Source organism: Crocodylus porosus, unplaced genomic scaffold, assembly GCF_001723895.1.
Source record: "Crocodylus porosus isolate Cpor-Errol unplaced genomic scaffold, CroPor_comp1, whole genome shotgun sequence".
NCBI classification, from domain to species: Eukaryota; Metazoa; Chordata; order Crocodylia; family Crocodylidae; genus Crocodylus; species Crocodylus porosus.
The window spans coordinates 6,856,263-6,869,733 of record NW_017728914.1 but is presented as its reverse complement, the minus strand read 5'-3'; the positions used below and the strand labels follow the sequence as shown (position 1 = coordinate 6,869,733).

At 38.3% G+C, this 13,471-nt stretch overlaps 1 protein-coding gene across 2 annotated transcripts in view; it reads left to right on the top strand.

Annotated features, from left to right (window-relative positions):
* The window catches only part of RANBP17 (RAN binding protein 17), a 282,087-nt gene that overhangs the window by 238,737 nt on the left and 29,879 nt on the right, over positions 1–13,471 (top strand). The window lies entirely within an intron of this gene.

The window sequence follows — 13,471 nt, the reverse complement described above, 5'->3', positions numbered from 1 at the left end:
TGTAGCTTATAAGATGAAGAAACTCCGTGCTCATTTTTAATTTGTCCCACATACAGGTCTGTAGAGAAAGGGCAGTGAGGTTTGTAAAATATTTTAAGTAGGGCAGAAACACTTCAGTTGTTTCAGTAACACATTTGGCTATTTAAATGTAAAACTCCTATTTTTATTTTAAAGCGTATTTGATACTGTGCTTAAATGCTTTACTTATGGTGTATTTTATATTTTAATTGGGATTTTTGTGTCAAAGGTAAATACAATAGAGAAATCAAATTTCATGTTTCAGGAATGCAACTGATCACTGCTAGCAGTGGTCAAGAAGAATTTCATTTCCTTCCCAGAAGTGTATATTACAGTCTAGCTACATCATAGCAAGGGGAAGTGATGTAGACTATTTACATTTATTTAATATGCCAGTTTTAGCAAAGGATCCATAGATTCCCAGAGCACTTAGTACAATTTCATCAATGTAGTTTCACAAATGACAAATTTGCTTTTGGGGGCTTTTAAAGATAACAAAGGGAATTAAGAAAATACCAGTTACAAGATAATGCTCAATGTCCTTGTACTTTGGTAACAATTGTTGGTTGCCATTTTAAAAAAGCTGGTGTAGCATAACAGTTACAATATAGTTACCATATTATTTACTATTCTAATCGGAGGTGTGGAGTGTGGCAAACGTTGGCTTGTTAATGGTGACTGTGAATTATGTTACATATTGTAAGTCAGTTTGTGACATTTATTATTGTCACCGTTATCAGGATATGACATAATGCCACTGTCAAATTCTCACAATATCCTTGTCTTGTGGATGTTGCATGGAATCTGGCAGCGAATTTAGCATTCTTATGTACCATTGTACACAGTAGGGCATCATGATTATAGTGATCTGAGCATAAAAGACAGAACAGCAGCCTTGACTCTGGATTTCCTTGCATTTGTTTCATTCTTATTGTAATATTTTGTGTGGTAATAATATGTGGAATCTTTCAATTTATAGTATATGAGTAAGCGGTCATCTATCTTGATTAACTTCATAATCCATGGAATACATTATATTTATTTTGAATGCAGGCTTTCAGATACTCTTTTAAATATTAATGACTGGTCTCCAGTAGTCAGCATAAATATGATTTGCATTAGCACTAGTCATATTATATTGAGTGCCTCTGATGTCAACTATTCAGCGTACTAATATCTGACATCATCTCCCGAGGTCACTGACAACTTTGACCTTTATTCTCATGCATGGTTTCTATGGTCTCAGAAGCTCTTTTGAATTGATTTGAAATTTTGACTCTTCCCTTTATGAGGCAGTAAAATTGATAATTATTCAGATGGGAACTGAGCGCTGAGTGAAAAATCAATTCTACCCGCTCTCTACTGCGTATAAAATTACTTCTGAGTCTGCTGGACTGAACGGATGGCCAAGGTAAAAGCAGCAGGCAGGAATAGTAGGGAGGATTAGCTGGACGGAGCTAATAGCCTAAAGGGATGGCTTTTGGGATGAGGGAGTGGGCCGGTTGGGGGTTATTATCAGCAGTGATGGGACTCATTGATCATATGTTTACATCAGGTTTCCATTGGGTTATAAATCAGCTCTGAATAGAAACGGAACCTAAGGCCTTACATCTTACCAGAGGGACAGTGTATTAGATTATTCTCATTTTCACACTCAGATGAAAAGTGAACCATTGATTATTCATTGGCTGGCCATTAAACACTGGTTTTATAGATGATTTGACTATCATGGATGCTAATGAACAAGGTTGCTGCTTCATAACCAGAGGTTTCAGTTTTCAAGACATCTGTGTCGGTTAAGTAATGCGTAACCCTATTAAAAGGAATGGGTTACAAATTGCTTAACAGTGCTGAAAAACTAGACCCTAATGAGTAATTGTACTTTGAGTTTAGAGAGGTTTGTCAGGTCTTTAAACTAAACTGATGCAATATGCTGCAATTATTTACTAGTTAGAACATTTTTTCAACTTCAGTCTCAAGAAGGATAATTAGACATCTAAAAGTTTCTGATAAATGAGATAATGTTTATGTTCCAAAGTTATACAGTGAAAGTGGAGCATATCTTCATTAAGTCATTTTCTTTTTTTCTCTTCTATAAAGTGGAGTTAATAATATTTTTATACAAAGAACTTTAAGAGCCTCTGAAGGAAGACATAAATTCACAGGATTATTGTTAATAATAATACAAGTGTCACAAGGAAGATAAGAGAGATGATAAGGCCGTGAGGCATGTATTCAGATTATCACAGTACACAAGCAACCATCTATTTTGCGTACTGATATTTTTCTCTTTTCTTCTTAGCGAAGGAAATTACTAGAGGAAATGTTGGTTAAATTTTGCAGTTTAGAAAAATTAACATTGTCTTTTATATCTATTGTTGACAACCTGTTACAGTTGTGCATGGGTGTTATCAGTGACAGTGCATACGTCCCTTTGCATTTAGCCTGAACAGAAATTATCTATCTATTAAATAAAATTAGAAAACTAAAATAAGATAGTATATACTTGTGGGGGGGTGGGAAAGAAATATGTATTAAACTTAATGTTTAGTAAAGGAAAGAAATAAGCACCAATGTGCTAAAGCCTCAAGGAGAAAAACTGTGTATATTGTTTAGGATTGATAGCTGGCAGTATTAAAGTATTTTCATTATGTGCAATCTACTAATAGGCATTCATTTACTTATGCCTTTTGATGGAAAAATTCCTCTGGGATAGGCATTAGAGTTATGTCTAGAGAGAGCAGTGCAATTTTAAGGTTTCTTTCTATTTAGTATGGTTGATTCTCTGTTAGTTTGATAGAATAAAATAAAATTTGTATAGAATGAGCATCTTTATCAGAGTTGCCATTAAGAGCTTAATTACAAATGCTGTGAACATGATGCTTTACACCTCCCCAGAATAAGACATCTCTTAGAGATTATATCTCTGATACAATTTTAATTTTATATTTGAAGCTAATATCACTCTAAAGGGTTAAAATCTTTTATAAAGTAAACATTGCTCATTTGCAAATAGTTTTTTTTTATTGGCTGAGCAGCTCTTTAGTTCATGCCCAAGATAAAAGCCAACACTATAAGTTTTTATGCCTTTTTAAAAAAAATGCATTTCACTATAGATTTTGAAGAGCTGACATGAGTTACAAGGATCACACTTTAGTAGAGCCTTAAATGGAAACCACATATAACATTTTCTGCTTTTCATGCCACATAGCCGCACATGAATTGCAACAAAAAGGAGCTCATCTTCCTTTTTCTTGTCATTATTTCTTGTATTTGAATTGAAATGTTATTATTCAGCATTTTGACATACAATAAAGTGCATATTTCATGCTTAAAATTCGGATTCCATTTAATTCTTGTAAGCAGCAGGAGAAGCAACAGCATTCTTTAACAATGCTTTGAATTTACATGAGAACTTAAAAGTAAGCCTGTGTTTTAGGAAAACTCTAAAATAAATCATTAATACAATGTGCAGATGTTTCGGTTTTATATTTTTTGCTAATTATGAAAAATCACACCTTCATTTAGACACATGGCATCTGTCTCAGCCTTTTGTATACTGAAGTCATAGAAGTGAAATTGTAGCATCGCAATCCAAAGTCACTTTTCTACTAAGGACTGATGTCACAAACTCAAGATTACAACTTTACTCCTGGTTCACTGTAAAGGAAAAAGCTGACCTGGGAGAAAGAAAGCTCTTAATGAAAAACAAGATTGTAACAAATTGAAAAAACAGGCGAGTCACTGGTGAAGTAAACCATGGGTTTCTTATCACAGTTGCCTCTATGTTTAAATTCTCTTCTTATTTTCCTCCAAGTTAGAAAAGGATACCTTTTTTTGGATGGTTCCATATTATTTTATGTGCAGTTAGCCAGGACATTTTGTTGGGGAAGTCCTTTTCTTGCATGTATGCCGTATGGAAACAGAGGGGACATGCATATATTTAAATTTATGATTTCAAACTAGATATGAAATATTTCACAACAAATCTTTCATGATAAAGCTCCAAGTAATAGTTTGCACCAGTAGTTCACTAAATGTTTGTGCTGCCATAATAACACTGTCCTTGGTCCTCTTTCTTAGCCTATAAGCAGCAAGTAGTAGTCTGGTTAAAAGGATACTGCTTCCCGTTCTGTTTCCTTGGGTGTGTCATATGCCAGCATTATTTTAAATGAGCAGTTGTGATTGTAAAATTACAGGCTGAGAGGGCTTAAGGGCAAGTGCCCTACTAGAAACTGATACTTTCACATGGATATATAAATTAAGAGCATCCCTTTTAAGCCTAAAAAAAGAAGTCAGATTTGAGCTTTGTTCCCGTCTCCTGTGTTTGCATGTGACCTTCAGCCAGTCATATCTCTACCTAAATCTGCAAATCAAGTAAAAATACTTGCCTCAGAAAGGTGTTGTAAAGCCAAATGAATTATTTTGTATAATGTACATTGAGATCTATGTATGGAAAGTTCTATCAAAATTAAAGGTATGACTGCAACAACTGCATTATAAAAATATAATAAAACCATCTCACAGGGCTTCTGATTTTATGTGCTATTTGTTCAAAAAAATTCCATCTATAAAACTAGAATTCATTCCACTACTTTCAGTAGAAGACTATTTTAAATTTTAGAATGTATTTTTTTAGAATTTTTTATGTATATATATTTAAATTATGCCTGTTCTGTAGAACTGTATTTAATGTAGACTATTAGCTCCATCTGAGAATATTGACCTCCCAGTCCATTCCTATTTCATCTTTACAAAAAAATGTGTATTATTATATATCCTTAAGTGTTTCAAAGATATTTGCAAATACTAATGAATATTAACAGCAACACTGTATGATATGTAAGAAGTCACTGAAATATGTCACTGAAATATGGCCAGGTCTGAAATAAAAGGTGGCAGTTGTTCAATAAACTGGCCCAGCCTGGATTTCAGCTATATTTTAATGTTCATCTGTTTTGTTGGCCTTTGTTTTTTGAAAATGTATTTGGATTAGCAAGTGAAGAATGTTACTATCCAATGAGTCATATTGCAGAGGAGCTGTGTGCTATTATATTGGTTGGTTTGTTTTTTATAAGTTTGAACTGTGTAATCAAAGCTTAGAGCTTTGATTGTGTAAATAAAATAATCTGAATAAAACAGTGTGCATCAACACTGGATAGCAGTTTAGGACAGGAAGTGAAGAATGCTTGCAAGGTCCAATAGAAACTTAAGGGCTAACTATATATTAAAATTCAAAAAAAGAGGCATAAATTGACAGTTACCTCTTATTTTCTCCATTTTATACAGCAAAATATGTTACATTTGTTTTTCATGTAGATACCAATAAAGCATTTAACCAACTTGGAGTCATACACATGCTAAATGATAAAAATTATAAACATTGAGAGGAAATGGCTTTTAATGCACATCCTATGGATCATGCAGAAAAATCCATAGAAGAACTCCAGCACATGCATTTGTCATGAACAATATTTGGAAGGATACTGAAAGGGGTTGATGATGCAAGGTGTTAAATATTTTGGCAGCGTGATCTAGCAAAGCATGTGTTTAATTTTAAAATCATGAGTAAGACTTGGAGTTGAGGAAAATATTCCCATGCTTGGAATTAAGCATATGTTTAAATGTTTTTTGTTGGACTGAGACCAGGATTTTCAGCATCATACAGGATTGAGCCCTAACAGTGACAGAGAGATTTTCACTAGGGCATCTGTTTTCAACCTCTTAGCACAGTTTAAAAATGTGATCCAATAGTATCATAACTTTCTTTATTAATTGAAAGGGATGGAAATATACCAGATGTAGCCCAAGCCAGCAGAGACTTGGGTGGCTAAGCAACAGAAAAGACACCATATTGAGTGAGCCAAAATTCAGTCTCAAAGTCATTTATTTTAACCAGTGACAATACATTTAGACTCTAGTGTTTCAGTTTGATTGATGGTTTAATATCATATATAATTTTTTTAATGAAGGGAAACCATTTAAATATGTTAACATTTGCACTAGTAGTCTCCCATGTACATAACTGCATTTAATCATTACTCTGATTGTTTTTGTGCTTGTGTAATTTGTATCAGCAAAACAACTGTGTCAAAGCCATCTTATCTTAATGGAAAATATGCTTTCCAGAGTTTTATACACGTTCCTTACTTCACATAAGTAAAGGCTCCAGTAAATTCAGACTAAAATATAATGCTAAAGATTCAGCTATCATTACACAGAAGGGCTGTTAATTATAAAATCACAAAAAATACATAAAAGCCTTGTCCCATTTCTGATGCTGCTTTGTTTAGTGCCCTGCTTTGGTTCAGTGTCATTTATGAATTAGAGTTGAATTTTAAGGCTTTTAACAGTAAACTACATAATGAGGTTTTATTATCAGTGTATCTCAAGATTTCATGCTCTTGCTGAAGGTGCTAAATCAAGTTGAATCTTTTCTTAATCATTCAGATTGATATCAAGTTGCCACAAACAGCTTTTGGTGTGGACAGAAGTTTAGTTCCGTGAAGTAACAAGTATTGTACAAAATGCATGTATGGAAACAAAAAAACCGTAATTTGGCTTGCAGGATAAACTGCTAGAGGTGTCAGTGTAGGATGTGTACCCTCAGGCTAGGCAGCTGGTATATGTATGCTTTTGTTTATCAGTTACTGGTTTATGTAGCCTTTAGGCCAGCACATGAAACAATCACTCCTACAGGGTCAGCTGCTGGTCAGAAGCAAAGTAAGAAAAGACTTTGCGTTCAAACACGTCAGCTATAATTTTAGCGCAGCTGGCACCTGCTACTGGTGCACAGCAGGAGGGTTAAAGGTCAAAGAGGCAGTTGTTCTAAACTCAGTGATGGCTTAAAGGGACTTGTAGATTAATCTGCTTTATTAACTTCTGTATATTAGATAACTATTGCAGTGAATGACAGTCCGTCTTTCTGAATAAGTCCCATCACCTCTTTCTCTTTCAAATTGGTTTTTGAGTAATGAATATGAAATAGAATGCATTTCAGGGTAATTAAATGAAAACATTAGAATGATGTTGTTTTACAATCATATCTATAAGTTTATTGTATATTTATCTTACATTATTACCGTTCATTGCTTTTTGGTAGAAAACAAAGAGCATGGAGGTTTCAATTAAAGAAGAAAAACTGTCTGTGTTTCTCAGTAAGCTTGTTTCTTTCATGCCACACAGATATTTTCAAAAGTGACAAATAAGTTTAAAGAAAAGCTAAAAGGTTTTATTCCTTGTTTACGCAATTTAATGCAATTTAATATTTAATTCACTAAAATGTTTAAAGTTTACTGTAATTATTTCATCTGTAACACAAAGGTCTCAAAATATGTGTCAAGGCTAATTTGAAAACAGCTACCATTGCCATTCAGCAGAATCTAACCAATGGTTTGAATAGTGCCCAATCGTATTATCAAGCATACATGATATTTCAAAATCCAGTTTGAAATGATATTTGCTGTCTGCAAACAATATGGTTTCTTACCAAAGTGAGTAGGGAACAGCAACCCTCCCTTCAACGCTTTTTATACCTAACTTAACAGTTTTGTCACACAATGGAGCATGTTCTCTGTGAACAAAACATTAACTTATTCCACATCAGGTTGAAATTCTGGGTAAGCAGTGGCATAGCACACTGCATAGTAGCCATTGGATACCATTGCAAGGTTCTGCCCCAACACCAGGTGCATATATAGTGAATAAGGCTGGACTTGCATAGAAGTGCAGTAGTCAGTGAAGGCAAGCCCCCATTAGATTCCCATTCCCTTCTGTTAATTCCTGCTTGACAGTTGCACATTGTTTAAGGCCTATCTCCTCCATATATATAACACAGCTAAAAAGAAGTATAAATCACATGTGCAAGTGAAGAGGTAAACGGCACATGGATATTAGAGAATCTTCTACCTTCACTGTGGGGGTTAAGTTCAATATATGAATACAAATACTTCTGGTAGCAAATTCCTTAGCCAAACACATTTAGAGACCAGCATTAATGAGTAATAAATGCCTCTAGCGGTTATGATGGTCCCAAAGAAAACCATCAGGATAGTAATTTAGATATCTGTTTTCCACTGAAACTAAAAGTGTTTTTTCTTTACCCAACCCCAACACCTTTCCTGCTTACTGCAAAGCTTTGGAAAAATTAAACTAAATAAAAAGGTTAGATGGCATTTTCAAAGAGGATTCTTGAGTTTTCATAAATCTCACTGCCCAGTAGAAGGATGCGTTGCTTGGAAGAGGAAACATTTTTAAACCATATTATGAGTCAACCTGGATATTCTCAAAAACAAAATAACTATATTTGTAGGATTGACTAAATCTGACTTCTAGATTACATCTGCTATGGTTTTTTCAGCTTTTGTTTAGATTTCCATGAATTGACTGAATCTTGCTGTATTTTTAACTAATCTGTTCAAATCATGTGGTGGTTCCATAACTTTCTGTTTTGCCATCATTGTCCTTACCAACCTGATAAAAACTTTTATTGAAACAATATCTTGTTTTTTGTGAACACCAGGTATAGCCCAGGCAATGCATTGTCTTTGGATCAAAGGTCTGTGAATTTCAGTCTCTACTTAGTGTCCCATAAAATCACCATCATAACTACTTTGTGGCTGAATATTATACTATCTATAAAACATTTTACCATACCTAAAAATTCACTCAAAAACCATTTTGCCAATGTGCCCGCCTGTGCCGGAGCAACTCAGGGCCTGGTGACCCAGACTTGGGCCCTTGCGACCTTCAGCATTACCATCCATGGGGTGCTTCCTCCTAAAGGAAAATCCAACTGCTCACCCACCATGCCTTGGTTTTACAAGTAGATGCAGGAGGATTCTGTGTGTTGGAGACTCCCTTAGGTGCACTCCATGCAGACGTCAGTTGGAGCTCCACCTCCCCTACACCCCATTCACGCGCCAGTCTGCTGGTATCTCACCATGTAGTTGATGGCCTGGGCTCCTGGCCAGTCAGGGCTGCCCCTTTATCCCAGCTAGGTTGACCACCTTCCCTAGATAGGGCTGGTTGGTTAGCTGCACAGCCCCGGGGGCTGCTGTGGAGTGGCTGTGTGGTGGTTACTTCTTGCCCCTGCTCCGTACACGAAGCTTAAACGGAAACTTAAACGTCGCTCACAGTCTGAGTTGGCCTCCAGAATGCAATTGGGCTCTCTGGGACTACTTTCCTTGATAGGACGGTCAATTTAACCCATCCAGATTTGGTTCTCTGCCCCAGGCTCTGCAGGAGCTCCTGGCCCTGGCAATATTAGCAAATTAGTGTCTCCTAAAATGGTGAACAAAATGAAACCACAAAAGAAAAGCAGAATACAGGGAGACTGTGCTTTTCCTCGCACTCGTGTCTCTGTGGTTTACTGGCCCCTCATATCCTCGGCTCCTCCATTCTCCCCAGTCGATAGCGTCCTTCCAGATAGGGACAACACCTCCCTCAGGCATCCCCTCCATGTTTTTGGGATGTTCCATGCCTGGACATGCCAGTTGGGAGCCTGCAGCTGCTGTCCCCCTTTTCACCATCCTGTGCCGGCTCTTGTAGCCACTTCATTGCTGGCTGAGTGATGATGTCATGCCCTTGCACTGTCCCAGCTGCACTGACAGCATGCTCAAAAATCACACAGGTGGCACCAGCCACTGTTCTACACCTCCAGCTGCTGCACGTGTGGCAGGTAAGTCCCTTTTGGTCTTGGCCCACCCTGGGTCATTCACAAGGGCCTTTGGTGTTTTCTCACTGTCCCTCCATCCCTGGGTTTTCGAGCCCCTTGGGCCTGTCACCGTGCAACAGCCAACTTAAGTTAAAATCCTTCTTTCATAAAATTCACTAGCATATCTTCCATTAACTTCATCACAAGCCAGAATTTCACCTGTGGGGAGTGGGATTGGGCCGCGGATGGCAGGCAAGGGGTGGGGCCAGCTCACCGGTGCTGCACACACTCCTGGAGGAACAGGGGGGACCTATGCCCCCCAGGTCTGTGTGTGGGACAGGGATGGGTTACCCACTGCGGGCTCAAGCTCCACTTTCCCCTGCCCTCTTCTGGAGTCTCCACAGCCCAGCAGGTGTGACCCGGCACAGCGGGCCTGCATAGGGTAGGTGCTTGTTGCTGTGAGTGCCGCACTGCCATAGAAACACCATCCGTCCCTTGCATGCACAGCAGCAGCAGTGGCAGCAGCACAGGGCTGTGCCCCTCACTGCTGCTGTGTGGGCAGGGGATGCCTTGCCAGGGCAGCGTGGAGTTTACAGCAGCAAATATCTTTGTGCTGCAAATGCATTGCATCTACCTGTAGAAAAAGAAAATCTGTTTAAATGACATTGCATTTATTGCAGGTATTACTCATTAGAAATATTCTTAAAGGCCATTTGGAAGCCCCGTTTCATCAGTAATATTGAACAGCCATCATCAACCTCCTCTTAGTTGTTTTTGACAAAGTGCTCAGACAGATTCAACGCAGTTCACTGGAAACTTTCAAAAAGTAGTGTTCAGCACACCAAAACTTGGTTTGGAAATTGTGTAGCTCAGGGGCATCAAACATACATGGAAAACCCACCTCTGAATCCTATCCATGGATTATCCCCATCACCTGCCCCACCATTAGAGCAGCCTCAGGACGGTTTTATCTAACCCCACCCTCAGGAATCTTTATTCCAGTGAAACATCAGCATAGCTCAACATTGCCACCCTGAGAGATTTAAAGCTCATGAATCAGGTCTCAAAAAGGCCTGAGAATTTTAAGATAATAATTGTTATTTATCTGTTATTTATTGAACATTAAGGGTTTGTGTTTTTTAGGAGTCCTATGGAACTGTAAGGGATAGAGATTCATTTTTGTTTTTCTGTTGTAGGTAGATTGAAATTTTGGGAAGGGGAGTTTGCTTTTTGTAATGAATACTGGGATTTGAGTGTAAGTATGTGTTTCCAGGAGCTAGGACATTAAAAAAAAACCCCTACAGATACACCCCCAAAATTTTGAAACTTGTGATAAAATCTTAGCTGAGCTTATCTCCGTTATGCGCCTCCTTTCCCCCTCTGACATGCCCCCTATGCCAGTGAGCAGGGCCTAGGAAGCATTGCAGCCACTAAAGGAATTCCCCACTGGTGAATCTCAACCTTTTGGCATTCCTGCCCGAACAACACAAGAAACCACAACAGAATACAGAATCTGATCCATTCATTAGGTTTTTTTTTTATTTCTGAACTCACATTGAGCTCCCCTTAAAAATTAAATGAAGTAAATGTAGTCATCCTTTACAGTCTTTTTAGCACGACAGGTAAAATAATCTTCCATTGATACTTAAAAGTCCATCTGAAGAAATTCAGAGAGAGTGTTGTGAGAGATGCAATAACTATTGAAATGTTGAGTGTCAAACTGCCAGGATAATGTGTTTAGTATGAAATATAATATTCAGTGCACTTTGTTTTGATGACTGCTTGAAAGAGCCTTGTGCTCTTATCCTTTGTTGTTGTTGTGAAAGATGATATTCACTAAGATATGTTGGTGACTGTTCAAGATACACTAGCAGTATGCTTATTACCATCTTTATCATCTGTCTCTGTTTGAAATTGCTTCAGTTACAGTTCAGTTCATCACTGATTATGAAAACATGTTCTTAAATTATTTGTTACAAATAGTAGCAAATAATGAATGCATTCAATAGAAATTAGGAGTGCCCTGTGAGCAGTCTGAAAACAAAGAAGGAGCTAAGTTTATAGGATAATTGGTCGTTAATCTTTTGATCAGCTCTTCTGAATGCCAGGCTGTCGCAGTACTCTGATGTGATCCAGTAGGCTGCCGTAGTTTGTGGAAGGGCCTTTCTTGAATGGCTGGGGCAGGGACTTAGAATCAGAACTTTGGAAATCTATATTGATTTATTCCTTGACCACTAAGATACCTGGGGCCAGTTATTTAGGGCCACATCTTACTCCATTTATTAGGCCCTTAAGTGTGATCCTACTCCACTCTTCTCAAAGCCTTGAAAAGCTGTTAATGCAAAAGCTGGACAGGTCCTTCTGCTTGCTGCTTTTTTTTTTTCTTACTTAGTTTTCAGGCTAAGATGTTACAAATATACACACATTAAATGATTTTCATGTATTCAAACAGGGTTGTATAATATCATACTTAGGCACCTAAAGGTATAGGAGCATCTAGCTCCTTAGATTTGACCTCTTTTGTTGCACCAGGTCTAGAGGGTCCCTCAGGGCTTGAGGGGCAGCTGAGATCAGGAGTGGTGACTAGAATCCAAGTAGTGGGAAGCCAGAAGGTCAGTCTGAGAAACTGAGTCAAGAAGCCAGAGGGCCAGGCACAATGCAGTCAGAGGGTGAGCTGGGTCAGGTAACCAAGAGATCAAGCTGGAAGGAACAGTGAGGTGGTCTGAGTAGGGGTTGAGTGCTGTTGCCTGGAAATTTCCTCTTCCAGGTCAGGGGTTTATATGGAAGGCCAATTCACCCTGGCCAGGCACCCAGGTGGCTGGCGATGGGTGGATGGTTAGACCCATATGGAGGTTTCTGGCCAGCTTGCTCAGCCTAAATGGTCAACTAGGGAGGTGGCAGACTGGGATAAATGGACAGCCTCAAGGTCCAAGTTCACGGCCATGGCCTGACACTTCTGAGCTTACACGCTATATGCAGGTTTTCATATCTCTGTAAAGTAACCCCATTTAATTTTTAAATTAGTTGTACCAGTTTATTTGCAATAATACTATTAATATTAACAACTTCAGATTTTATACCTTTCCCTAGTTGAACAGGATTTGGGGAAGTCATTTGGTGACATAGGAGGTAGAAAATTAAAGGGCAGACAGGCAGTCTCAGTCCCTGTGTGGAAATCTTAACATAGTAAAAAAACAATTCCCAGCCTGCTCCAAGTCCCACCAGGTTGTGAGAGGAGCAACCAGTGCAGTCGCAAGAGCTTGCACACAGTGAGGGCACAGCCTGTATCAGCGCAGTTTATGGGAAGTGCATAACACAAGTCCTACCATATATAAGAGGACATGAGAAGAAGACAAGTGACAAGCTTACTTCTATAGAAATAGATGCTGGCCAAACGTACTGGCATAGAAAAAACTACAGTCCATAGCTATTAAGAGGATTGGGTTATCTGTAATTTTTCATGTGTCCAGAAATACTAGTACTAGAAGCGGTTTTCTTTCCTGCTAAAACTTAGATGGGAGTAGTCATTCAGGAAACAGAGGTGTTCCCATCCCACTGATAAGAAGAAAATGTAAAGGATAGTTTATCTGAGTCACTAATAACCGGGGTCCTGGTTTTCCGTTTCTCACGGGAAACAGAGAAAAACACAGATTTCCCCCTCTACCAAGGAAAATACAGATTTCTCATTTTAACTGAGAATCCCACAGTTTTTGCAGTTTTGCAAAGAGCTTTCTGCCAGCTGGCAGAGTTGCAGCCTGCAAGGGGCTGAGACGGAGCAGGAGATGAGGGGGTTAAAGA